Raw genomic sequence first — 26,962 nt, forward strand, 5'->3', positions numbered from 1 at the left:
GACTACCGTCTTAGGAGTCATGCATGAAGACGCCTGGCTGTAGTGGGTGCACAATGATTGCTCGTATTTCCCCACCGGGATATAGTATCATTTCGTGAAATGCTATAAATGGCGTTGCCATCGGTGATCCGTCGATCACTTAGCCAGTGTGTACAAACCGCGGTGCTATAGCTTATAACAATCCGCCTAAACATGCCTTTCGATTCTCATAGCTCGGTCGCTCGTGCTGCGAAATCTTACCAAAGGTGATCACTTGGAGGAAGGCAGCTGCGGATGGTCTGATCGCAGTACCAAAGCAAAGCCAAGACTCCCGTCCGTTCTCTCAAGGTATAAGGGGCAGCATAAAGGAAAACAGAACACCCGCCACACTGGGACCACAGGATAGTTCCATTTGAAAGAAATCACCACACGCGTTAAGAAATGTATTCCACTGGGACACGAGACAGACAATTCGTGTTTCGTAGAACACGGTCGGCCGCTGACGGATCCACAACAGCACCCACTCTAGCACTTCCTCTTCCGACTGAAATCGAGGTCCACATGTGTCTTCCTTCAAATCGCCAAGGACGTGAAAATCCAGGCTGTACGGAGAATATTGCATTGTTTCCTAATCACATCGCTGAAGCGTCACTGTGTGGGGGCGGGCGTTATCGCGAAGCACGATGATTCTGTCCGGTAGCACTTCTGAGCGTTTTGAGCTCACGGAGCGCCGCAGTTTCTGCAAAGTGTTTTCGTAGCGCTGTGCATTTATTGTGGTTCCACGATCCAGGATCTCGACGAAGGCAGACGGCCCCTGCAGTAGAAGAAGAAGAGGATGATCAAGATGACTTTACCAGAACGTGTATGGATTTCTCTGGCGGGGGAGATGTGGGATGTTTCTATTTTTGTATTTGCCGTTTGCCCTCGGCTGTCGGAATGCTGCCGGTCGGAAGCATCTGTTCCATGATAGCACCCGACCTCACACTACCAATCGGACGAAGGTTACTCTTGAGCCATTTGGTTGAAAAACACAGTAATATCCTCCTTACAGCCCGGATCTTTCACCATTTGATTTCCACATCGTTGGCGATCTTGAGAAATATATGCCTGGAAGTTGGTTTCAGTCGGACGAAGGAGTGAAAGAATGGGTTCGGTTGTGAATCTGTCAGCAGCCGATCGCATGGTACGGAGCAGGAATTAATCCTCTCGTCCCTAAGTGGAATAAATTTCTTAATACGTAAGGTGATTACTTTTGATGGTCCCGTTGAGACAGGTTTTCGGTCTTCATTCCACTGCACCCTCAGAAACCCGAAATGTTCTCTCCAAAGCTTCAACATTGAATCCCTTCTCTGCAAACCTCGAAGGCTGAAGGTAACGATAACACAAAAAAATATTCAAATGTGTGTGAAATCTTATGGGACTTAACTGCTAAGGTCATCAGTCCCTAAGCTTACACACTATTTAACCTAAATTATCCTAAGGAAAAACACACACACCCATGCCCGAGGGAGGACTCGAACCTCCGTTCGGACAAGCCGCACGATAACACACTCGCTGCGTATTCTCCTCAAGCACCCAAGGAGAAAACCACGTCTGCCGGAGGATTTTGTTAAAGCTCCCCCAAAGAAATTACTTGTTACAATCTGCTAAATTCCCGTCCTTGTTTATAAACTGTCCATTCACCTGTCCTCCTACTTAGCAACACTCAGAAGTTGATGTCTAAACCCCTATTCCTTACTACTTATTAGGAACAACCAGTAACATCATAGCACTTTTGTAGACACTAGATCAGATCATCATACTTGCTTGGTCTGGTGCCTGACGGTTGGGCGCCTCCTCTTGTCCAGAGTGGAATGAATTTCTATTGCAGCTGTGGCTCTCCTGCTGTACGAGAAGATCTTGTTATTCGTTGGTTAACCCCTCTCAACGTCATCTTCCGGGATGAAAAAGTTTCTGCTAACCTGTGTTTTGAGTGGAATAGCCTAGCTCGTAAAAGACGGAGCATTCCGCGCTAGCCCAGGCCTCTCGCTATGGCTGGTTAGCCGGTCGTTTTATCTGGAGCTGTGCCTCATGTTGTACTGTCCACTGGTCAAGGAAGAACATGACATGATCCGCCCGATTGGAGCCGTGGCGGCCAAAGCGTACACAGCGCTAAGTAACTGGCATGGTGTCACACCGGCTACTTGTCGCCACCTCCTGTCTGTTTCTCCTTTAGAAGTCAGGGGCCCGTCGCTCAAGCGAACTGCTCTCGCGGCCCCTAGATTGTCTTCAGTTACTGCCTACCGCGCCTCACCGAGATTTAGCTCATGCGAACACAAAATACGGGGATGCAAAAATTATTACACAAAATTTACGACAGAAAAGTACGGCCTGATCTTTGCAAATAGTTTCCTCGCCCATAATTAGTAATAAATGCTCATCAGTCGGTATCAAAAGATGACTGAGGTGTTGACCAATCAAATTAGTTGTAATGAGACGTGTCAGTCCACCCACAGACTGACGCACCTCACTTTAACTAACCCCCACAGAGACATATACAATTGGCATCACCTGAACCCGACGGAAGTTGTGAAATGGGATTACTTTGCAGGAAGTGCAGTCCCGTACTGTGCAATGGGAATTTGTACTCCCTTCTTTGGAGGGCGTGCAGTCCTGTACTCGTGACGAAAATCAAAAGATGTACATGGCTGTTTAAGGCCCAAAAGACACAAGGGGGTGGTAGTGATACGAAGTTGATAGGGGTACCAGAGGCACCACTCGAGCTATATTTACACTGATTGATTGCGCAAGCACCAACTGCCACGGTAACTAAAAGGACTTACCAAGAACCCACGGAACGAGAACTAATTTGTGGTGGAAGGAGGGACAGGGGGTAGCTCCAAAAAACTTGTGTGGAAAATGGAAGAGAGTGGTGGGGGATGCCAAATTAGGGTAGAAATGCTATGGATGCGATCGCTCCATTGATGGGTTGGCACGATTTCTCCGTGGATATTGACAATAGGGGCGTTATAGCTGTCATTAAGTGTACCCTGTGTGGGCAAGGACTCGCCAGTTTAATGGTGAGTTGTTCCACGAATGCAAAAAATAACAGTGAATTATGGTAAGATTTGAATTGTGTTCTTGTGATTGACTAGAATTAATGACTAAAGTTTCGTACTGATGTGGTAACAGTGATTACATTTCTGCAGCTATCATTGGAAAGTACGAGCAGATCACCTCATTTTGTCATATTCACAGTAAAAATTCAAGTGTTGGGCATGGACACTAGGTGTTGTTAAGCAATGCGGTGCGAGTTGCCTTGAATGAGTCACTTCGAATTTGGTCTAATACTAGGCCTAACTAGGCAACTGTGAACCACATATAACTAACGGATTTTATTAAATGTTTTCTAATAGTTTGTTTTTTCATGATCAGCTAAATGTTGTTCTTTTTACCTTCGAAGACGACATTTCTGCTTTTAGCCCCCTTGGTTTGAAACACATGATACTCGACTTCAGACGCTAACAAAAAGCTAATAAAATGTAAAATATGATATTTATTGACGCTTATTTAGATATGTGTAGTATTTAATAGGTATTACGCTAAAGGTCATTCATGGAAACTGCCCGGCCGAATGAAGGAAACCATTCACCTTGACTGTCCCGATGACACGTGTTTTTATTTTTCAAGTTTTTCATTAACAGTGAATATTTATGACTTCTGTGACTACAACAGTTCAATTGAAAAGGTAATATTCAAGCTACTCTGAAAATAAAATATTTATTACAATATCTGAGGATTTTATTGCAGAGCTTCGTTTGGCAGCTCATCGACAGCAACCTTCGACTGTATGTCACTTGTGTGGAGAAATGATGTCGGACCGGCTCTTCGAATCTAGAATGCTTTATGTCACGGCGTTTGAATTTATGTTTTGTATTGGAAAATACTTCACTTTATTCCTCATTAGTAATGGCTTTATGAATTCACTAACACAGTCATGATCGTTAAATGAGATAAAGATCGAAAAATGTTGTCAGTGCCAGTTTTTTAGAAAACGTGTTTTCGGTATTATTGTGTTACGGTACTCTGTTGCATGCCCATAGGCTAGCAATGTCCCTAGATGTTTTGCAGTTATGGAGACAAAAAAAAGGTAAGCAACACTATTAGAGGTCCCGAGTTCGAGTCTCGATCCGGCACACAGTTTTTATCTGCCAGGTTCCACGGAAGGTCATTGTTCCGCAAGATTTACACAAGATGTACGCGCCAACTAAAATATGAATCCATTCCATAATTCCAGTGGATACGACTGGTTTGATTGATTTGAAAGATGTTATACAAATACCGTTGTCAATGCACTGGTGTATGATCTCCAAATTCGAAATGATCAAGGTGTCCCATAGTCATCCAACTCCAAGAGCCATTAAATATGCTTACGGAAGAATGGAAAAATGTCAGTGTATACAAAAGACGAAAGACAATGGCTGATGTATGCCATCCCGTACTTCATCTGAAAGAGCAGCCACATTTGTTGTTGTTGTTGTGGTCTTCAGTCCAGAGACTGGTTTGATGCAGCTCTCCATGCTACTCTGCCCTGTGCAAGCTTCTTCATCTCCCAGTACCTATTGCAACCTACATCCTTCTGAATCCATTTAGTGTATTCATCTCTTGGTCTCCCTCTACGATTTTTACCCTCCACGCTGCCCCCCAGCACTAAATTGGTGATCCCTTGATGCCTCAGAATATGTCCTACCAAGCGATCCCTTCTTCTAGTCAAGTTGTGCCACAAATTCCTCTTCTCCCACATTAATCAGTTGCAAAATTTGCAACTGATTTTTGCTTGTTGACGATGTTTTTTACTCAACAGCACAGACAGTTTTACAGTAACTTTTGCGATGTCTGCGGGGGAAGCGGGAGCCATTACTGAACGGTTTCTTCCTCGAATTTAAATTTTTTGTTCTCTTGTAAAAACTCTAAAAGAAAAGGCAAGTGGTTTGTGTTGATTGCAGTTCAGCTAGCTAAAGTACGATTGTTACTGCTGTAACTCCGTCCAGAAACGAAACTTAATGTACCATCGTATAACCATGTACAAACGTCAAGGAGCTTGTAATCTAATGCTCCTGGTACTTAGAATGACAGGGGGTGACCAAAGCCCGATTAACTGGCTATATCCCCACGTGCCACTCTCTAGAATATGGAACGCTCTGCTTCTAAATGTATGTCAATATGTACCTCTTATCTGTATGTTTCTGAATACTAGTGCAACTATACGTGTTGCTGTAATACGCAACTATAGTTCGTGTAAACTGTTCTCCTGTCTGGTTCGATACTACTTAAGACCTGCACAAATATTAAATTCTCTATCGGCAGATTTTGAAACGATTGTCGCTGGACATATAAGGAACTCGTTAATGTTAGCTTAGATATATTGTCATTAACGCGTGATGAAATATTCCGAATGTATAGCAATGAAGATATCATTCGTTATGTTAAGAATAGGATTTTATAGTATACTAGAACTGTGTACCTGTGTTCAGTTTTCGTCTTCGTTAGTTGTTTTCGTATACTCTGATTGTAAATTTTGTTTTATATCGAATCAGTGCTTCGTGAAAATTACGTTATGTCGTACCATGGTACGATTTAAAATCATGTCTACCATGAATTGTACAAAACAAAAGTAATATAACATTTCCTGTGTTGATATGGCTGTATGGGAATGTGCCAAAAGCCAATAAAAAAATCTGTGGCCCTCTGTGTTAATGGTACTTCGAGCAAAACTCACACGAATTGGAACCAGTCAGTTTATTGACATAGCACTTAGAACGTTCTAAAAAAATTATTTGTTTTCTAACTTGCCTCATTTCTTTTGTATAGGTGAGGGGAGTAGCACGTCTCTGTGGTATCGAAATACCTTCTGAATTTTGTGGATACAAATAAGTTATGAGCAAAAAGAGAAATATTGTTTTTTTTACCCTCCAGAGGAATGTAAGATCTGAGGGTTGGGACTTTCCCATTTTCACTCTTGAGATTATCTGTGGTGACGTATGGTTTTACAATATCCAGGTTCATTTGCACAATTTTGACACCTCGTACAGTTTTAAAATTCTATTCTTCTCCGTTTGGGTCATCTAAGGACTACGCACCAATTTCAATGCTTCCTCTTTTCTCCTTTCTTCTTCCTCCAATATTCTTTCATCTTCTCACTATGTATCCTTTTTCGCTCCTCAGACCATTTGTACCCTGTTTTCTTCTCCCTCCATCATTGGAGTCCTTCCATATTTAATAATTTCTTCTAAAAATCTCTATTTCTGTGGCATCTTTTTCATTTACGAGGGCAGTTCAATAAGTAATGCAACACATTTTTTTTTCTCGGCCAATTTTGGTTGAAAAAACCGGAAATTTCTTGTGGAATATTTTCAAACATTCCCGCTTCGTCTCGTATAGTTTCATTGACTTCCGACAGGTGGCAGCGCTGTACGGAGCTGTTAAAATGGCGTCTGTAACGGGTGTGCGTTGCAAACAACGGGCAGGGATCGAGTTTCTTTTGGCGGAAAACCAGGGCATCTCAGATATTCATAGGCGCTTGCAGAATGTCTACGGTGATCTGGCAGTGGACAAAAGCACGGTGAGTCGTTGGGCAAAGCGTGTGTCATCATCGCCGCAAGGTCAAGCAAGACTGTCTGATCTCCCGCGTGCGGGCCGGCCGTGCACAGCTGTGACTCCTGCAATGGCGGAGCGTGCGAACACACTCGTTCGAGATGATCGACGGATCACCATCAAACAACTCAGTGCTCAACTTGACATCTCTGTTGGTAGTACTGTCACAATTGTTCACCAATTGGGATATTCAAAGGTTTGTTCCCGCTGGGTCCCTCGTTGTCTAACCGAACACCATAAAGAGCAAAGGAGAACCATCTGTGCGGAATTGCTTGCTCGTCATGTGGCTGAGGGTGACAATTTCTTGTCAAAGATTGTTACAGGCGATGAAACATGGGTTCATCACTTCGAACCTGAAACAAAACGGCAATCAATGGAGTGGCGCCACACCCACTCCCCTACCAAGAAAAAGTTTAAAGCCATACCCTCAGCCGGTAAAGTCATGGTTACAGTCTTCTGGGACGCTGAAGGGGTTATTCTGTTCGATGTCCTTCCCCATGGTCAAACGATCAACTCTGAAGTGTATTGTGCTACTCTTCAGAAATTGAAGAAACGACTTCAGCGTGTTCGTAGGCACAAAAATCTGAACGAACTTCTCCTTCTTCATGACAACGCAAGACCTCACACAAGTCTTCGCACCCGAGAGGAGCTCACAAAACTTCAGTGGACTGTTCTTCCTCATGCACCCTACAGCCCCGATCTCGCACCGTCGGATTTCCATATGTTTGGCCCAATGAAGGACGCAATCCGTGGGAGGCACTACGCGGATGATGAAGAAGTTATTGATGCAGTACGACGTTGGCTCCGACATCGACCAGTGGAATGGTACCGTGCAGGCATACAGGCCCTCATTTCAAGGTGGCGTAAGGCCGTAGCATTGAATGGAGATTACGTTGAAAAATAGTGTTGTGTAGCTAAAAGATTGGGGAATAACCTGGTGTATTTCAATGCTGAATAAAACAACCCCTGTTTCAGAAAAAAAATGTGTTGCATTACTTATTGAACTGCCCTCGTATGTTGTTTCTTTCAAACAGTTCCTAGCTTCCTTAATCCAGGCTGTTGTTGACTTCTTATCCCAAAGATATTTTAAAATCCGTTTGGTTTACCTGTTGCCATTCACTCTGTAAAAATGCCCAAAAAATAGTAGTCGCTTCTTCCATAGCGTTTCCGTTATATTTTCTATGTTGCGATATACTTCTGCATTATTTATTAATTTCCGTGCCTCTGTATTTCTTAGCGTACAGAGCATTTATCGAACGCTTTTTCTTTCTATGACGTCAAGTTTGTGTAATTTATAATATAGTACGTAACATTCACCTGCGTAAATACATTCTGTTTTTATTACTGCGTTGTAGTACTGTGATTTTAAATTTTTAGACAGAGACCTTTTGTTGTAAATGTTCCTGGTTATAGAATACTCTCCTACATTTTGCGCACTCTTACTTCAACAGCGAATTTTTCTGATCCACTTTCTTCAATCATTTCTTGCAAGTGTTTAAATCTATTAACTTTCCTTATCTGCCCACTCTCTGTTACTAGGATTTCTCGATTATTTTTTATGTTTATTATGAATTTTTTTCTCTACAGAAACTCCTAAACCTGCTTTGTTGGCTGTTTCATCTAACTGATTTGTTTTTCTGCATTTGTAAGGTTTTCAGAGAGAATGACAAACTCATCAACAAATGATAGACAATCAGTTTCAATACTTTTGTTGTTAGTCACCAGTCTTATTGGTGATAGCTTGTGTTCGTTTAATTTTTGTTTCTGTTCTCTTATTATTTCCACTAATAGGAGTGGAGACAGGCTGTCACCTTGTGTTACCCCTGTTTTTGTTTTGAATGCGTTAGATATTTCACCTCGAAACTTTACTTTTGATTTGATGTCCGTGAGCGTTTTGCGAATAAGGTTTGCTAGTTTAGATTTAGACCAAATCCTCGGATCACTTTATCTAGTGTTTCCCCTATCAACCAAATCAAATATCTTTTCAAAACGTATGTTTTTATTATGTCTTTAGAGTTCGTAAGTATGTGACCGATTGTGGACTTCCAAGCCATATCTATCCTTTCTAAATCCACTCTGATATTCTCCTAACTGGCTATCAAGTGTTGCTTCTACCTTGTTTGGTAATACTGTTGAAAATATTTTATAACTCACTGGCAACAGAGATATAGCGCTGTAGTTATTTGCATCATGTTTATCACCTTTCATGTGCAAAGAATGGATAAGAGCCAATTTCGAGTCCTCTGGAATCTTTTCAGTTTCCCATATTTCTTTAAACAAAATTTTCGTTGAGACCATAATTCCAACTGTAATTCAATCTTTCTCACTGGGTTTGTTGCTTTTCCGGGTATTTATTCCATTTTTAATTTCTTCAGCTGCATGTGGTGTATCTGCTTCTGTGTTTTCATGAAAATGGTTCAAATGGTTCAAAAGGCACTGAGCACTACGGGACTCAACTGCTGAGGTCATAAGTCCCATAGAACTTAGAAATACTTAAACCTAACTAACCTAAGGACAACACACACATCCATGCTCGAGGCAGGATTCGAACCTGCGACCGTAGCGGTCGCGCGGTTCCAGACTGTAGCGCCAGAACCGCTCGGCCACCAGCGGCCGGCTTTCATGAAGACCTGGAAATTCTAGGTTACAGTTCGAATGTTCACAGTCCAAGAGTTGTTCAAAGTACAGGTTTCATTCCACCAGGCTTCCTTCATTTCAGCTGATTTTAACACGTTCTTTGTTAGCTTGCTGATTTCTTCCCATTTCCCTGATTTAGCCATTTTAATTTCTTCTCGAAAATGTTTTATGGCCTGTTTTATGAGGTTGGGCTTGTCTGTGTTATATTTAATCAATTTTTGCCTTCTATTTTGCTTTTTATTAGGGAGATGTTCCAGTTTAATTTTATTTAGGTAATGATGAGAGACAAATTTCCTCTTTCTTGTTTCTTTTGCATTTATGATTTCTTTGATACTGCTTTGAGAACTAACCATGTGATCTAACTGGAACTCCCATTGGAGATATCCACGTTTTTTCTTTTCTTGGCAATTTTTTGAGGGAAGTTTTAAATTTTAAATGTTAATTTACTTACTTATGTATTTATTTGTTTATTGATTTTATGTAGGAAGATTAAACCTTCAGGCTCTCTCTTGCCGCTTACCAACTACAAGGGAGAATTTAAGGCCAATAAAGTTTCACAAAGATTTAATATTTTGTTCTATTGTACATCTCTGTACTGCCAGAAGCTAAAATAGAGCTTCACATTTTGAAAATTAGTGGTCTGTGGCGTTAATTGCAGTACGAGAGCAATAGTACGTATAAATTTTACAACCTGAAGTGAGTGGAACTAGAGCGAAATACCGTGTTAAACAGCATGGTGAGCGGACCAGTCAAAGTGGAGTGTTTGCAAAATCGTGTTTGGTTACTGTTTAGCTTGATCGGGCCAATTATTTACAGCACGAAAAAGACAAAAGGTAACGTCGAAAAACATTGTCGCCGGGCTTTGTTACATTGTACGTGAGTACAGTGTGCGAGCACACGCATTAAGCGTGCTGAATGACGGAAGTGGTAAGTTCAGTAGTACAAACAGGGACAGTACTCAAAAAATAAAAAAAAGATGACAGAATGCAATCTCAAATCTCTGTTCCGGGGCTCGGCTGTGACGCGTGGGAAATGTCTATTGGTGTGTCCCGTGACAGACACTTTGTGAGTGCACGGTCACGTAGGGCAAAGTGAACGAATGAGTCAGTGGTTTAACAGTGCACAGATATACTAGAAGGCAGTTGAACGTCCAGACTGTTGAATATTACTGAGAGACTAAGCTATGTGCTGGACTGAACCTCGAAATCACGTCGCTGCTTTTCGAGATCGGGTGGTAGAGTTTCTAATACGAGGATCGAACAGCCTCTGTCCGTATAGGACATAGGAGAAAAATTAATCTACTTTTACATTATACTCCGTAAGTCATCTAAGGGTGTGTGGCGGAGGGTACTTCTGGTACGGCTAACTAATCACCATTCCCTGTTCCACTCGCGAATGGCGCATGGAGAGAATGATTGTCGGTAAGCCTCTGTATTATGTCTAATTTCTCAAATTTTCTCGTCGTGTTCATTTGGCGAGATGTGTGTGGGAGGAAGTAACATGTTGTCCAACTCATCCCGGAAAGTGCGCTCTCGAAATTACAATAGTAAACCTCTCCGTAACCCACAACGCCTCTCTTTTAACGTCTGCCACTCAAGTTTCTTGTGCACCTCTGTAACGCTTTCGCGCCGAATAAACGACCCTGTGACGACACGCTGTTCTTCGTTGGACCTTCTAAATGCCTTCTATCAGCCCTACCTGGTAAGGATCCCACATCGATGAACTTAAGAATCGGTCCAACTAGCGCCCTGCACGCCACATCCTCCATAGACGAGTTACATTTCCTTAAGATTCTTCCTATGAATCTCAGTCTGCCATCTGCTTTCCCTGCTGTTTTTGTGTAGTCATTGCACTTGAGGTCTCTGTATGTAGTTACTCCTAGATATTCTACAGTAGACACTGTTTCCAGCAATTTTTCATCAGTACTACATGGTGGTCCATTGATAGTGACCGGGACAAATATCTCACGAAATAAGTATCAAACGAAAAAACTACAAACAACGAAACTCGTCTAACTTGAAGAGGGAAACCAGATGGCGCTATTGTTGGCCCGCTAGATGGCGCTGACATAGGTCAAACAGATAACAGTTTTTTTAAAAATATAAACCCCCATTTATATTACATATTTGTGTAGTACGTAAAGAAATATGAATGTTTTAGTTGGACCACTTTTATCACTTTGTGACAGATGGCGGTGTAACAGTCACAAACGTATAAGTACGTAGTATCACGTAACATTGCGCCAGTGCGGACAGTATTTGCTTCGTGATACATTACCCGTGTTAAAATGGACCGTTTACCAATTGCGGAAAAAGTCGATATCGTGTTGATGTACGGCTTTTGTGATCAAAATGCCCAACGGGCGTGTACTATGTATGCTGCTCGGTATTCTGGACGACATTATCCAAGTGTCCGGACCATTCGCCGGATAGTTAAGTTATTTAAGGAAACAGGAAGTGTTCAGCCGCATGTGAAACGTCGACCACGACCTGCAACAAATGATGTTGCCCAAGTAGGTGTTTTAGCTACTGTCGCGGCTAATCCGCACATCAGTAGCAGACAAATTGCATGAGACTTAGGAATCTCAAAAATGTCAGTGATGAGAATGCTACATCAACATCGATTGCACCCGTTCATTATTTCTATGCCCCAGGAATTGCATGGCGAAGACTTTGAACGTCGTGTTCCGTTCTGCTTCTGGGCACAAGAGAAATTACGGGACGATGACAGATTTTTTGCACGCGTTCTATTTAGCGACGAAGCGTTATTCACCTACAGCGGTAACGTAAACCGGCATAATATGTGCTATTGGCCAACGGAAAATCCACGATGGCTGCGACAAGTGGAACACCAGCGACCTTGGCGGGTTAATGTATGGTGCGGCATTATGGGAGGAAGGATAATTGTGGCCCCCATTTTATCGATGTCAATCTAAATGGTGCAATGTATGCTGATTTCCTACGTAATGTTCTACCGGTGTTACTAAAAGATGTTTCACTGCATGACAGAATGGCGATGTACTTCCAACATGATGGATGTCCGGCACATAGCTCGCGCGCGGTTGAAGCGGTATTGAATAGCATATTTGATGACTGGTGGATTGGTCGTCGAAGCACCATACGTGGCCAGCACGTTCACCGGATCTGACGTCCCAGATTTCTTTCTGTGGGAAAGTTGAAGGATATTTGCGATCGTGATCCACTGACAACGCTTGACAACATGCATTAGCGCATTGTCAATACATGCGTGAACATTACGGAAGGCGAACTACTCGCTCTTGAGAGGAATGTCGTTACACGTATTGGCAAATGCACTGAGGTTGACGGATATCATTTTGGGCATTAATTGCATTAATGTGGTATTTATAGGTAATCACGCTGTAACAGCAAGCGTTCTCAGAAGTGATAAGTTCTAAATGGTACATGTATCACATTCGAACAACCGAAATAAAATGTTCAAACGTACCTACGATCTGTATTTTAATTTAAAAAACCCACCTGCTACCAAAAGTTCGTCTAAAATTATGAGCCATATATTTGACTATTCCAGCGCCATCTATCACAAAGCGAAAAAAGTTGTCCAACTAAAACATTCATATTTCTTTACGTACTACACGAATATGTACTAAAAATGGGAGTTCCTATTTAAAAAAGCCCAGTTGATGTCCGTTTGACCTATGGCAGCGCCATCTAGCGGGCCAACCATTGCGCCATCTGGTTTCCCCCTTCAAGCTAGACAAGTTACGTTCTTTGTAGTTTTCTCGTTTGACTCTTATTTCGTGAGATATTTGGTCCGGTCACGATCAATGAACCACCCTGTATAGTTCTGCAGCGTTTTCCATGTATGCTCGATATGTAACATTAATTTAACTTCTTGGTAAACTGCCAGAGTGTAGACCGTTCTTCAGTCCTCTGTAACTCATTCTGAAAATGGATGCTGATTTCTGGCTTTGCTACTTCCTCATAGAAAACATCATCCTTTTCGGACAATCTTAAAGAGCTTCCGACACTTTCTGTGGGATGATGTATACACACTGCAAACAGTAACTTTCTTGGGATGTTCCGGAAATTAAATTTACAATTGTCGACTTTGTTCCGTTCACTTCGACGAGTGAGTTTCATCTGTAGGGAAGTCTTAAATCCAGTCGCAAAGCTGGTCCGAAACTCAGTAAGCTCGTATTGTTTTCACTAAAAGGACGTGCGAAGTAGAATTCTAGTAAATGGTAGCGCTGAATCCAGTCGTGAGGCGCACCGTTAATGCTGTCAGTGAGAAGGTTAAGAGTCCGTGTTTGAGCGTGGCACGTAACTTCAATCTTGAACAGTTTTCGTTGCAGTATCCATTTAACTGCATAGACAAAATTCCGTTACAGGACCAACCCTTTTAATTGTTTTAGTATGCCCATCCTTTTGGGAGGAGGTCTCTGGGACGACGGCAGTTTATTATTGTGACAAAATAAAACAAGTTATCTTGTGCCTGTGCGGTCACAATAACTCTTATCTTACCCCTTCTTCACTCCTCCTTCCACCCACTACATACTTCCTGCCACGTTCCTGTTTTTTCATGGCTGTTTTAGTATTGACTCACTAAGTACCTTTTGCTGCTCTCCCTGGTAGTTTGTTGTCCCATGATATTGTTGTTACTGGACTTGGTAAGGGTTATCTGTTTACGCTTAGTTTCGTACCTGATAAGTAGTTGTTACTAGCGCGCTTTAGATGATTTTTCGAGTAATGATGTATGTTGACGTGTATGGTGCTGCTTCTTTCACATGCAGGTATTTTGGTCTTATGTGACGCATTAAGTGGTTATGCTCCAATTTTCGAGTTTACATAAGTATCAATTTACCATCACTCAGATTCTCCTGGACAGGACTATGGCGTCCCCAGTGTTGCAATTGTAATCGTGGATGTATTGGCAACTCGTAGACTGCTGTGACAGGGTCACAGTCTCACATCAAACGTAAATATAGGATTCACTTACGATTCAATTATTGTCATGTGGTGTGGGCTCCTCACTGGTCAACTGATGAATTGGTTTGTGAGACGATATGTATGGCCAGTATGGCTCTTTTCAAACTGCAAAGATATGAGGGATTTTAGTTTTGATGTGCTTCAAAGATCAAGGTGTATATAGGTTACAATACATTTACTCATAAGTATATGCAATTTAAATTTTGTTGTATTTTTGCGTGTTTACTTGGGTTTCACACATATGAGTAATTTTCGAGTGGGTTGCCGGTTAGGAAGCTGACGTGTGTATGTTACTCCTAGAATTGTCTCTAGATATCTTTAAATGCCACTTTCTTTAAAATGCAATAACTTTAGTCATATGTGACACATTTAGTGATCACATACCTGTCTCCAATTGCGCATGGATTTACGTTACATTACCTTAACTTAAGTTCCACTACATACGACTCACTTGTGGCATTGCCAGTGTTTTTGTTATAATAGTGTATGTATTGCCAACTTATAGATTGCTGTCACACGTTCGCAGTTTACGTCTGACAGAAAAATTAAAATTACTTACGTTTTAATTACGGACATGGTGTGTGGCCTCCTCACAGGTCAATTAATAATGTGGCTTTACTCTGACACGATTTAAATGACTGGTATTTTCGTTAGAAAAATCCTTGAATGTAATGGATTATGGTTTCAATGTCATCGAAAGACCTAAGTGTGTACTGGCTGCAAGCCATTTATTCATAACTGTATATTATTTTAGATCTTAATTAATTCTTCGTGATTACTTATCTTTAACACACGAGTACTTTTTGGGTGGTGTAGTAGTCAGTACGCTTGTCTGGTTTTTCATGTATATGTATATTGTTGAGTCATCCTTTATGATACATTGCATCCTTGCGGGCTACTTAGCATCCCTGTGTGTGATTGTTTCATGGCAATACATGATATATATGGATGCTTTCACATCATGTTTTCATCATGAGCAGTTTCCTTGTGGGTGTCTTTCGTACATTCTACGTATGTTATGATGTGAGGTGGGTCTTACATTCGGTTTTATATTTTATAGATATGACATAATGTATGCCCCTCATCTCTTTACAAGTAAGCATTGTATTCTTTGGCACAACACTTAGGTCATGTTCCTTCTCTTCCCTTCTTTGTGAGGTATTGTTTCCTTCCATTTATCACCTTCTACAGTTATTTTGTCTTACAGTAGGTTATTTCAAGGTTGTTCAGATAAAGTATGCCCGACTGTCCAAGAAAAATCATGAATAGTTATTTAAAGAACTTTTTAATAAATAGTATAATTGTACGATGCATTGAGTTGAAATTCGTTATGGTATATTTTAGATATGCGACAATGGATGTATCTGTTCGCCCTATCAAATGTTCGGTGTAAATTCACTTCTAGAGTCTTGCCATTGTTTCTCATTCTATTTTAATCTGTTTCTGTATCACTTGATTGATAATTTGATAGTGACATCGTTACTGTTTTATGCATACAGGCCTGGAGATGGCACATTGAAGCGTTGAAACTGGTTGCAACAAAATAAAATAAAATTATAAGGACGGCTGTAGGTGTTTTATTTTGTCGCTTTTAATTGTTGTTTCTAAATCATATTTAGTAAAACACTTCAAGGGCCGCAGCCCATATGTATTCACTGATGGATTTGCCGCTAATAGTTTCATGAGAATTACATAACATAAGACGCGGTGACACAGTCGTTCCCTCACACCACAACGACAAATCTAAGTGCCCTGCACCCAGCTACCTTCCCGATGTGACCAGCCAACTTTTCACACGTATACTATAATGCCTCCAATATATTTTTGATTCGACGAAGAGACAAGTACAAACAACTGCTCGAAATGCTAAGTATTTATTCTTCCCTGTTTTCGGATATACATAAGTTATTCTTCCTGAAAAGCTATTAAGGGTCTCCAGAGAGGTTGAAAATCATGAACTGTTTAATTTTTACTTTTTTGCATTTTAAAAATCTACAGACTTTCCCCCTTTCAATTGATGTATAATTTATTCAGTTCAGAAGACAAACTATTTTTTCAGAATTTTTTAAATATGTTCTGCATTGCCGTGACCTGTTGTGGCAGTGTTAAACTGCTGTAAAATGTTGTACTCATGAATCTACTTGCTTATCGTGTACAGTTTAGTTATGTGAAAGAAAATAAGTATTACATAATGAGTGTTGTGTCTAACCTGTGATAGTTCAATATATATCCTCGCTCGATTGTCATGTGTTTCATGTTTATTTACTCTTTTGTAATCCTGAAAATATTCGCTGTGGAAGCTGTTCATTGAAGTCTCACTTTTATTGAAGGATAATCGTGGGTAAACGTCAAGTGACTATAAATCCTCTGAAGGCTTTTAAGAAAAGGAGAAATATTGGAAAGCCAAAGGTAGGTGTTATTACCGTAAATAATTAAGACGATAACTAAATGCATGAACCTAACCTTGCTAGTACACCTGCCCATTACAATGAAAAGTGAGAAAGAAGATACTTCGCAGAGGAAGCTTGATTCAGTTAGTGAAAAGTACGAATGTTTTACGGGGGAATAGATTGAGAATAAAATATTTGATACGTCAGTTCTCAACGGAATTTTTGCAAGCTGTGTAAGATGTATTGAGGGTGGTGAAGTCGGTCTGTAACTCTCCATAAAAATCACGTAGGCTTGTCCGTGAAATGGAACTGATGTGTAGTGAGTGTTTTGATACATGACCACCTTTTGGAACAGTGTTGCAGTAACTCCAAATGAAGAATATGGTGGCACAATCTATGAACACAACATAAATTCTGAAAGGCTCGCAGGGGAGCTTCTGTGAAGTTTGGAATGTAGGAGATGAGGTACTGACGGAAGTAAAGCTGTGAGGACGGGGCGTGAGTTGTGCTTGGGTAGCTCAGATGGTAGAGCACTTGCCCGCGAAAGGCAAAGGTCCCGAGTTCGAGTCTCGGTCCGGCACACAGTTTTAATCTGCCAGGAAGTTTCAAGAACGACGTGTTCCCATGAAAAAGGGTGTAAGAATATATCGACCTCTAACATCGAAGAAGCAATAACGGAAATAGAAGAAAGGTTCCAGGCTGTGATTAAAATTCAAGGTGAAAGGCTATCAATGATCAGGTGCGCTATCGACTTAGCTGGCCTTGGTGAAGAAGAATTACAAAATATTTTGAATAGAGTGAACAGTCTAATGTGTGCAGAATATTGACTACAATTAAATCAAAGAAGACGAAAGTAATGAGTAGTAGCAGAAATGAGATTAGCGAGAAACTTAATATTATAATTTGTAATCACGAAGTAGATAAATTTAAGGAATTCTGCTACCTAGACGGCAAAATAACCCATGACGAACGAAGCATGCAGGATATAACATGCAGACTAGCACCAAAAAGGGCATTCCTGGCCAAGAGAAGGCTAGTAATGTCAAACATAGGCCTTAGTTAGGGAAAGACATTTCTGGGAACCTACATTTTTAGCATAGTGCTGGATGGAAGTGAAACATAGCCAGTGGTGAAAGAAGACAGTCGAAGGATTTGAGATGTGTTGCTACAGGAGAACATTGAAAATCGGTGAGGAAGGGAATGTATGGAGAACACTGATAAGAAGAAAGGACATGATGGTAGCACATCTCTTAAGACATGACGGAATAATTTTCATGGTGCCAGTGGGAGTTGTACAGGGTAAAAAAGCGGAAAACAGGAATCAGGGTACATCTAGCAAATAACTGAGGACGTAGGTTGCAAGTGAGAGTATTTTGGACAAAAGACAAGGTTACGGATTGAAATCTAGTGCTTCAGGATGTTAGGTAACAGTGCAAAATTCGCTGCAGACTGATAGATGCAGTCTGGAAACAGCCCTGGGCCTAAGCCATATCTCCGCGATTTCTTCCCTTCCAAGGGTACTGAAAGAATTGAAGCTATGAGGGCGGATGGAGAGCTGAACATTAATAGTTCGATAGGCGAGAGTATCGCCCGTGGAAGTAAATTTTCCAGGTTGGAATCCCGTTCCGGCACGCATTCTCAATATCTCTGAATGTTTCTATATCGTAACTGCGACTGCAGCAAATTTCTGTGCTTATAATATCAGTCTAGCAATACCTAGCTTCAGCACTTCTTCGTTGTATATAATAAGAAATTTCTTAATTTTGTTTTTTTTTGTTACGGTTGGAACACGACAATTACGAAAGAAATATGGACAACGCGCTGTACTTCATCCAAGTTAGAAATAAACAGGTTGCTTTGTTGCGGATGGTTGAGAAACTACAAAGAGAGAAAGTGGTCCTTAAAACTATTTACAATTGAGACTGTCAGCTTGCCAAACCAACAACAGACTGTTGGCGGTCCTATAAATTTAGAGGATGTCATTTTAATTGTCCTTGTTGGTCAATTTTTGGGAGGAAGTACTTGGATGGCTGCATGTATTGAAAATGCTCACGCAAATTAAGGCAGCGTTGAAGCTTTAGAAGACCAGAATATAGCAGCGTGGAAGACCTTTCGGATATCAGAGACAGAGATTCCACACGTAACAACATGAGCAGGCACACCATTAAACACCCATACAAGGAGTAAAAGACCGAAAACGGCGTTGAGTATATTTTTATTTGGTTTTAAGTTGTAGACGGTAAAATAACTTTGACAAGCGATGTAATTTTGTATTACAGACAATAAGAGATTTAGATTTAGAAAAACGACTACATATTATTCTTGCCAAAAGGAGAAGACTAAGAACATTGAGTACTGACGCAAGCAGGAAGTAAAGTCATGGAGATCGGGCAGCTGAGGGAAGGCTGCAGGCGCAGCACGAGATTCCGGCGAGATGAATTCGCGAGTTGTTGAATTCTGTAAATAAGCCTTCTAGATAATAAAATGAAGATTATGTGCGAAATGATCACACAGCCTGCCTTTCGAAGCTTTCATTCTATTTCCAGTCGGCGCGAGAAATGTTCACATTGTCAAGCTCTGTTTAATCGTTCCCATTTCCTTTTAAAATGAGCGAGAGTAGCTGCTAACAACATAGATCGTCTGTTACTGCTTCGTTAGCCGCTCGGAAACGAATGCAATCGCCTGAACGGGAAACGGCATCGAACAGTATATCGCAAATCACGCTCCAGCTCGGCGGATGGTCGAAGCCTAGGTGTCGCAGATGTAATTGGCAGCGCGCACAGTAATAACCAATCAACAGCCAGCGCTGGTCGGTGATTCCCCTCCCAGGGCTGCCAACCGAGCAACGTTTACACGGGCCCGCGTGCAGCCGTCGGCGCTGTTGTGGCCGCTGCAGAGCGTACGCCGCCCCACCCGCCAGCCGCGTACCAAGTGTGTAATTCTGTTTGCGAAGTAATATCGCTCTGCCCGTATCAGGCCACACAAAAACAATATTTCGCGTGCGCGCTGCTGTATTGGCGCAATTGAATAACAGTGTAATAATTTATTAAGCTAACGAATGAAAATCATCTTCCGATATTAAGGGAGACGGTAGAGATGCGTGTGTGTGTGTGTGTGTGTGTGTGAGTGTGTGAGTTGGCGCGGTATTGTTCAAATACATGGCACAGTTTTCCGCGTAATATCGTTCAGTGTGATGGAATGTTTCCGTTCTTTCATCGTTCCAATTTAATTTTTTTTCCATCTGGAAGGCCGTGGTATGCGATATGTTTTACATTACGCAAAAAATTGTGTCAAATGTCCAATAATACGAGGTGAGCCATTCGACAATCAGCCCTGACCAACTGCTGAATTATAATCTGTTAATTAACGGTGGGTAATTACTAATGTACCAGATTTGGTAACATTTTATTTTAGCTGATACTTCTTATTCCATATCGATATGCCTGTGACAGCATGTTCAGCAATACGTTCCAAAGAGCCGCGTAATGGGATTTTCCGGTGTTCATACCTCGGGATCTGTTCGTGACAAGAAAGGTAGGGTCAAGTGTTTTGGATAGCCCTGGGGCTAGGGACTATTTGTACACTCAACAGAACAATCGTCTTAGTGTCACTGCCCCGCAGTACAGTGTCAAAGGCAAATGGAACAAATCGGTTGGTACCACAGGGTTCAAGGCAAATGGAACAAATCGGTTGGTTTCTTTTTCGTTTGATATGATTTAGGGTAGGCTTGATGGGACTTATGAATTAACCATTACTTAATAGGTGGTTCCTCCGAAAACCACCAGAAAGAAATTCTTTTCCTATATTTACAAAGTCACCAACGGACCAAAACCGAGCCGAGGATTCCAACACTGCTACGCACAGCAAATGGTTGAAATTTTTCTGATATATTCCTAAGATTATAGTCTCAAACAACCTTATTTTCTAGATATTTTCAACCTTTGTCGCGATACAGAGGTTCAAATTTTTGCTAATTGTGAACGTAAAATACGCATGTATAATGTTGTGTGATGCCAAAACTTTGTTTATAAAATTACATATCAGAGAGAAATATGATTTAAAGTGTCTTGTTTTCACAGAAAGGTTGTGGTAAGTACACGTTGTAGCACTGAAGCACATACAATTTTTTATTTATTTATTTATTTATTTATTTATTTATTTTGCATGTAAAATCAGTTCTGAGGCGCAGAGTGAGTTTTGCCTTATTTCAGTTTCGCGGAATTAAAGTATCAAAATTTTACTGACTCATAAGAGTGATATGTTCTGCTGTGGTAGGGAAAATAGGGGAACTAGTGGAAAAGTGCTTCTATTGGAGAATAAAAAAGGCAAATTTGCTCCTCTTTATTAAAAGACTACTGAAATGTTGAGCAGCCAGATGCCTCATTCTATCTTCCTCAAGACCTCAAAAAATTTTCACAAAAATATTGACATGTGAACGTATCCGCCTTTTTTTTTTACTGAGAGAGTAGTATACAGTGGCAGTGGGAAAGAGACTGAGACGAAATGCGTACTGTTAGGCGGCAAACATTGGTTGTGGTACGCAAAGGACGAAGAAGACAATGAGAGTTTGAGAGAAAGAGAGGGCACAGTGGCAGTGGAACATAATATACTGTGAGAGAACAGTACTAAGAAAAGAGAAGGAGACAATGCAAGTGGGAGAAAAATAAAGAGAAGGAGAAAGTGGAAGTGAGTGAAAGCCAGTCATAACGTGAGACAGGGCCTATGATAATGAAACGAGGAAGAGATACACAGTGACAGGAATTGTGGGAAGAAATGAATGAGATAGTAGCAGTACCGAAGAACAAGAGGGAGATAGTGACAGTGAGAGGAGACAGTAGTAGTAGGACAGAACGAAGGCGACTTTGGCTGTGAGACAGGAAACAGTGGCAACTGGAGAGGCACAAACAGATAGTGACTACTACGGCGTAAAGTCAGCGCTGGCACGCCAGTCGGGAACGACAGAGAAGAGAAGGCTGTGAGAATTGGTCAGCCATTAGCACACTGACCGACCTCCCTCCAGGACGACAACGCGACAGCAGCTACTCCTAGGTAAAGACAACATAAGCGCCGCGCCCGACAGGTGGCAGCCCACTTCCACAGCAGCTTCAACGTTAGTCGCTTCGTTAGCAGACGTGCCGCATCCTCTTTATTAGCAATCTCTATGTAGCACAGTTAAGAGATCAGCAGTCACTGCAGTTCAGTTAACAGACTTTTGTTAGCAGCGGTCGCGAGGACGAGAAGTGTGACTTTGTCTGTTCTGAAGAAGACTGGTTACTTTGTATGTCGCCTTTTGCTTGCGACACATCTGTGTAATTGCCCTTGTGGATCATCATGTATAAAGAAATACAAGAATTCTCAGACCAAAGTATACTGCTGTCCATTAAAACTGCTACACCACGAAGATGACGTGCTACAGACGCGAAATTTGACCGACAGAAAGAAGATGCTGTGATATGCAAATGATTAGCTTTTCAGAGCATTCACACAAGGTTGGCAGAGGTGGCGACACCTACAACGTGCTGACATGAGGAAAGTTTCCAACCGATTTCTCGTACACAAACAGCAGTTGACCGGCGTTGCCTGGTGAAACGTTGTTGTGATGCCTCGTGTAAGGAAGACAAATGCGTACCATCACGTTTCCAACATTGATAAAGGTCGGATTGTAGCCTATCGCGATTGCGGTTTATCGTATCGCGACATTGGTGTTCGCGTCGGTCGAGATCCAATGACTGTTAGCAGAATATGGAATCGGTTGATTCAGGAGGGTAATACGGAACGCCGTGCTGGATCCCAACGGCCTCGTATCACTAGCAGTCGAGATGACAGGCATCTTATCCGCATGGCTGTAACGGATCGTGCAGCCACGTCTCGATCCCTGAGTCAACAGATAGTGACGTCTGCAAGACAACAACCACCTGCACGAAAAATTCGACGACGTTTGCAGCAGCATGGTCTATCACCTCGGAGAACATGGCTGCGGTTACCCTTGGCGCTGCATCACAGACGGGAGCGCATGCGATGGTGTACTCAACGACGAACCTGGGTGCACGAATGGCAAACCGTCATTTTTTCGGATGAATCCAGGTTCTGTTTACAGCATCATGATGGTCGCATGCGTGTTTGGCGACTCCGCCGTGAAGCACATTGGAAGCGTGTATTCGTCATCGCCATACTGACGTATCACACGGCTTGATGGTATGGGGTGCCATTGGTTACACGCCCGGTCACCTCTTGTTCGCATTGACGGCACTTTGAACAGTGGACGTTACATTTCAGATGTTTTACGACCCGTGGCTCTACCCTTCATTCGATCCCTGCGAAACCTACATTTCAGCAGGATAATGCACGACCGCATGTTGCAGGTCCTGTACGGGCCTTTCTGGATACAGAAAATGTTCGACTGCTGCCCTGTCCGGCACATTCTCGAGAACTTTCACCAGTTGAAAACGTCTGGTCAATGGTGGCCGAGGAGCTGGCTCGTCACAATACGCAAGTCACTCTCTTGATGAACTGTGGTAGCATGGGCAGCTGTACCTGTACACGCCATCCAAGCTCTGTTTGACTCAATGCCCATGCGTATCAAGGCCAGAGATGGTTGTTCTGGGTACTGATTTCTCAGGATCTATGCACCCAAATTGCGTGAAAATATAATCACATGTCAGTTCTAGTATAATATATTTGTGCAATGAATACCCGTTTATCATCTGCATTTCTTCTTCTTGTAGCAATTTTAATGGCAAGTAGTGTATTTGTACTTGTGTTGTTGTAATAAAGCTCATTCATACGAGTTGTTTGATTGTTAGTCTAGCGAACCGAGTATGCAGGATTTCTAGACAGAATAGTAACAATGAGTTGGGCGGAATGAGTGAGTGAGAATGGGCAGTTGGGAGTTGTTAAGGCCGCTGGTCTCAGTTGTTAAGGCCGTCGGTGACTGCGTTGTCCGTGGTGGGAGATAATGCCTGAAATTCGACACTCTCGCCACACTCGTGAAACTGTGGATCTCGGAATAGCGAATTCCCTAGCGGTTTCCAGAACAGTAGGTTCAAAGTTAGCTTAATTCCCGTCTTGCGGCCACTATCACGACGGAAACATTTTCACATGAATCGCCTGAGTACAAATGAGAGCTCCACCAATGACCTACCATTTTATTCCCTGTGTAAGCGACACTAGGGCCTCTGCTATGTGTACATCTCGCTATCCCATGACTTTTGCCACCGCAGTGTACGAAGACAATTGAAATTTTTGCAGATTTGTGGTAAGGTCTTATGGGACCAAACTGCTGAGGTCTTCGGTCCCTAAGTCTACAGAATACTTAATCTGACTTAAACAACTTACGCTAAGGACAACAGACACACCCATGCCCGAGGGAGGACTCGAACCTCCGGCGGGAGGAGCCGCACGGACCGTAAGAATGCGCCACAGAGCGCGCGGCTACCTCGCGCGGCACGAAGACAATGCCAGAATTCGACATGTCAGTCAAGGGATCAAAGCACAAAAGCAGCAAAGTAAGTAAGACAATATAAATTCCAAATGAAGAATAATGCAAGATTGTCACTAACATTTCTTTCAGCAGTGACGCTACGGCATTTCGAGACGTCACAACTCCGCGGCAATTTAAATTCCGCGCCAAGGCGACGTAACGCATGGTGGCAGATAAGTATGCCGCTGATTGCGTCCGTGTGGCGGCGCTCATATAGGTCGCCTCTGGCAGAGCGCTCCGGAAAATAGGGCTCCTGAATGCGCGCCGAGCTCTGTGGTGGATCGTCAGCTAGCCCTTGCGTGGATGATGGATCAGAGGAGACAACATGATGGCAATGGTCTGTAAGAGACTCGCCTCTTGAGCCTTTGGATGACTTACATGCTGGATGCTGTATGCAGTCTGTATTTCTCACAAACGGCAGAATAATCCGTGGTTAAACAAAAGACTTCTCTTTCTGATTTGTAATTGTGGCAACGTATTAACGGCCTGACTGACTAATTTCAACGCTAATTAACTCGGAAACGTCGCAACGTATCGATTTTTTCTTGACAGTTATTTCTCAGTGAAACGTACCCTGCAACGTCCTTACAAGCTGTACAGACTATTTCTGACGACCCCCTATACACACTGACGAGGCAAAAAATGATCACCAGCTGAATAACAGCGTGTTGATAGAGCTTTGGAACGCAATACTGCAGCGATTCTGGGTGGTTTGGCTTCAACAAGTTCTTGATAGGGTAATAAGTTAATTGCTTTTGAATACATTATGGGAGTGGCAGTAATCAATGTGTTACAAATATTTACTATTAAAAACAGTCTTGATCACGATTTATTTATCAAGGTGACCGGTATCGACCACTGCTGTGGTCATCTTCAGACCATTGAGTGGGAATGTCTTTCTGTAGAAAGTGATTCTCCAACAGAAAGCCGGCCGGAGTGGCCGAGCGGTTAAAGGCGCTACAGTCTGGAACCGCACGACCGCTACGGTCGCAGGTTCGAATCCTGCCTCGGGTATGGATGTGTGTGATGTCCTTGGGTTAGTTAGGTTTAAGTAGTTCTAAGTTCTAGGGGACTTATGACCACAGCAGTTGAGTCCCATAGTGCTCAGAGCCATTTGAACCATTTGAACCATCCAACAGAAAGAGGTTCCTACTCAATGGTCTGAAGATGACCACAGCAGTGGTCGAAACCGGTCACCTTGATAAATAAATCGTGACTGTTTTTAATAGTAAAAAATCTTGATAGGGGTCCATACAAGCAGTTTCCGAAAATTACTGGCCGGATATTTGAGGGTGCGGAGTTGGTGCCCGATAGCATCCCAGATTTGTTGTACCAGGTTAATGTCAGGCGAATCGGTTGCCCAAGACATGAATGTGAGTCTACCGTCACGCTCGTCAGACACTAAAATAGCACGATTCCGGCCTTCTGGTATAGGCGGTTATCCTCCTGAAGGAAGCCACCGCTGTCGATGAAGACATCAAACAGCACCAAAGAACGCATGCGGTTCGAAAAGTTTTCTGCTGCGGAGCCCTGTTTTGAGTGACGTGCGCTGAAGAGTGTCATCATAGACCGTAGCGCCAGGACCGTTACTGTAATATGTGAGCAGACAGTCGTTCACGAAGGAATACAGGTGTGGTGTGTCACACGGACATGTGACCGCACCGACGCGAATAGGTGCCTGCCACTGCAGCGCTGTTTACTGCGACCTGCTCGCTCACTGTTAAATAGGTCATCGACTGGCCTGTTGACAACCTGCGGGGCTCGTGCGTGGCAGCGAAGCACATCCGCGAGTGTGATGGCCGAATATACAGGGGTTCAGTCCTTCGTATACTACAGCTTCTATCAAAGGATTTTACGATTCACCTCTCCTGTCGTCGGTATAATGATTCTCAACTGTATTTCATCTGCTTATAAGCTTTCCTTTAAGCTTCATATGCTCAAATTGCCATCAGGTAAGATGCACTGTTGCGGTTGCCACTGCTCTTAAATGCTATGGCTCATCAGGGTACATAGTGTGTATCACAACAACAGGAAAACTGATGAAAGTATATTTTCATAGATACAAAAACGTCCCAAAAATATCGACACGATTAGTATGTTGTGCAGGGAGACAAACTTATCTGTTTTCAAGAAGAAATCCACAAGCCGAAATGCACGGCTTGGGCGCTGGACGGAAGTCTGAGATGGGCGTGCGTCCCACACTACGTCAGTAAAGCCAACGTGAGTAGCACATCGCACCGTCTACATTAAACACGGGTTTCTAACTGCGTACCTGACACGTCAATGCAGAGCCTATCTCAGCAACGCTGAGCCTCAGGCAAATGAGCAATTACGTGCGGTTGTCTTTGAAGTACAGTTTTTCAATCACGGATTCGAGCAATAAGGACGTGTGCCATACAACATACTCTTCGTACTACAACACAGAACATAGTCTAGAGGTGTCACATCTGGCGACTAGTTCACCTCTACCAGTCCATCTACTGGGACATGCGACGTTGAGGTGATTCAGCACAATGACATCTAAAAGTGCTGGAGCTCCGCCGCGTTGCAGCAATATGTCCATCCGAATGTTCAGTGCCACTGCATCCAATAGGTAAGGGAAACATTTGCCGGCAGCTGTGGCAGAGCGGCTCCAGGCGCGGGGAACCGCGCTGCTGCTACGGTCGCAGGTTCGAATCCTGCCGTGGGCATGGATGTATGTGATGTTCTTAGATTAGTTATGTTTAAGTAATTCTAAGTCTAGGGGACTGATGACCTCAGATGTTAAGTCCTATAGTGCTTCGAGCCATTTGAACCTCCTTTTTTTTTTAAAAAAAAAATTCTGATAAATGTGAGGTAGACCAGTCCTGTTAGTCTGTTTCGTAGTAGATACACCC

Source organism: Schistocerca americana, chromosome 2 (assembly GCF_021461395.2).
Source record: "Schistocerca americana isolate TAMUIC-IGC-003095 chromosome 2, iqSchAmer2.1, whole genome shotgun sequence".
Lineage (NCBI taxonomy): Eukaryota > Metazoa > Arthropoda > Insecta > Orthoptera > Acrididae > Schistocerca > Schistocerca americana.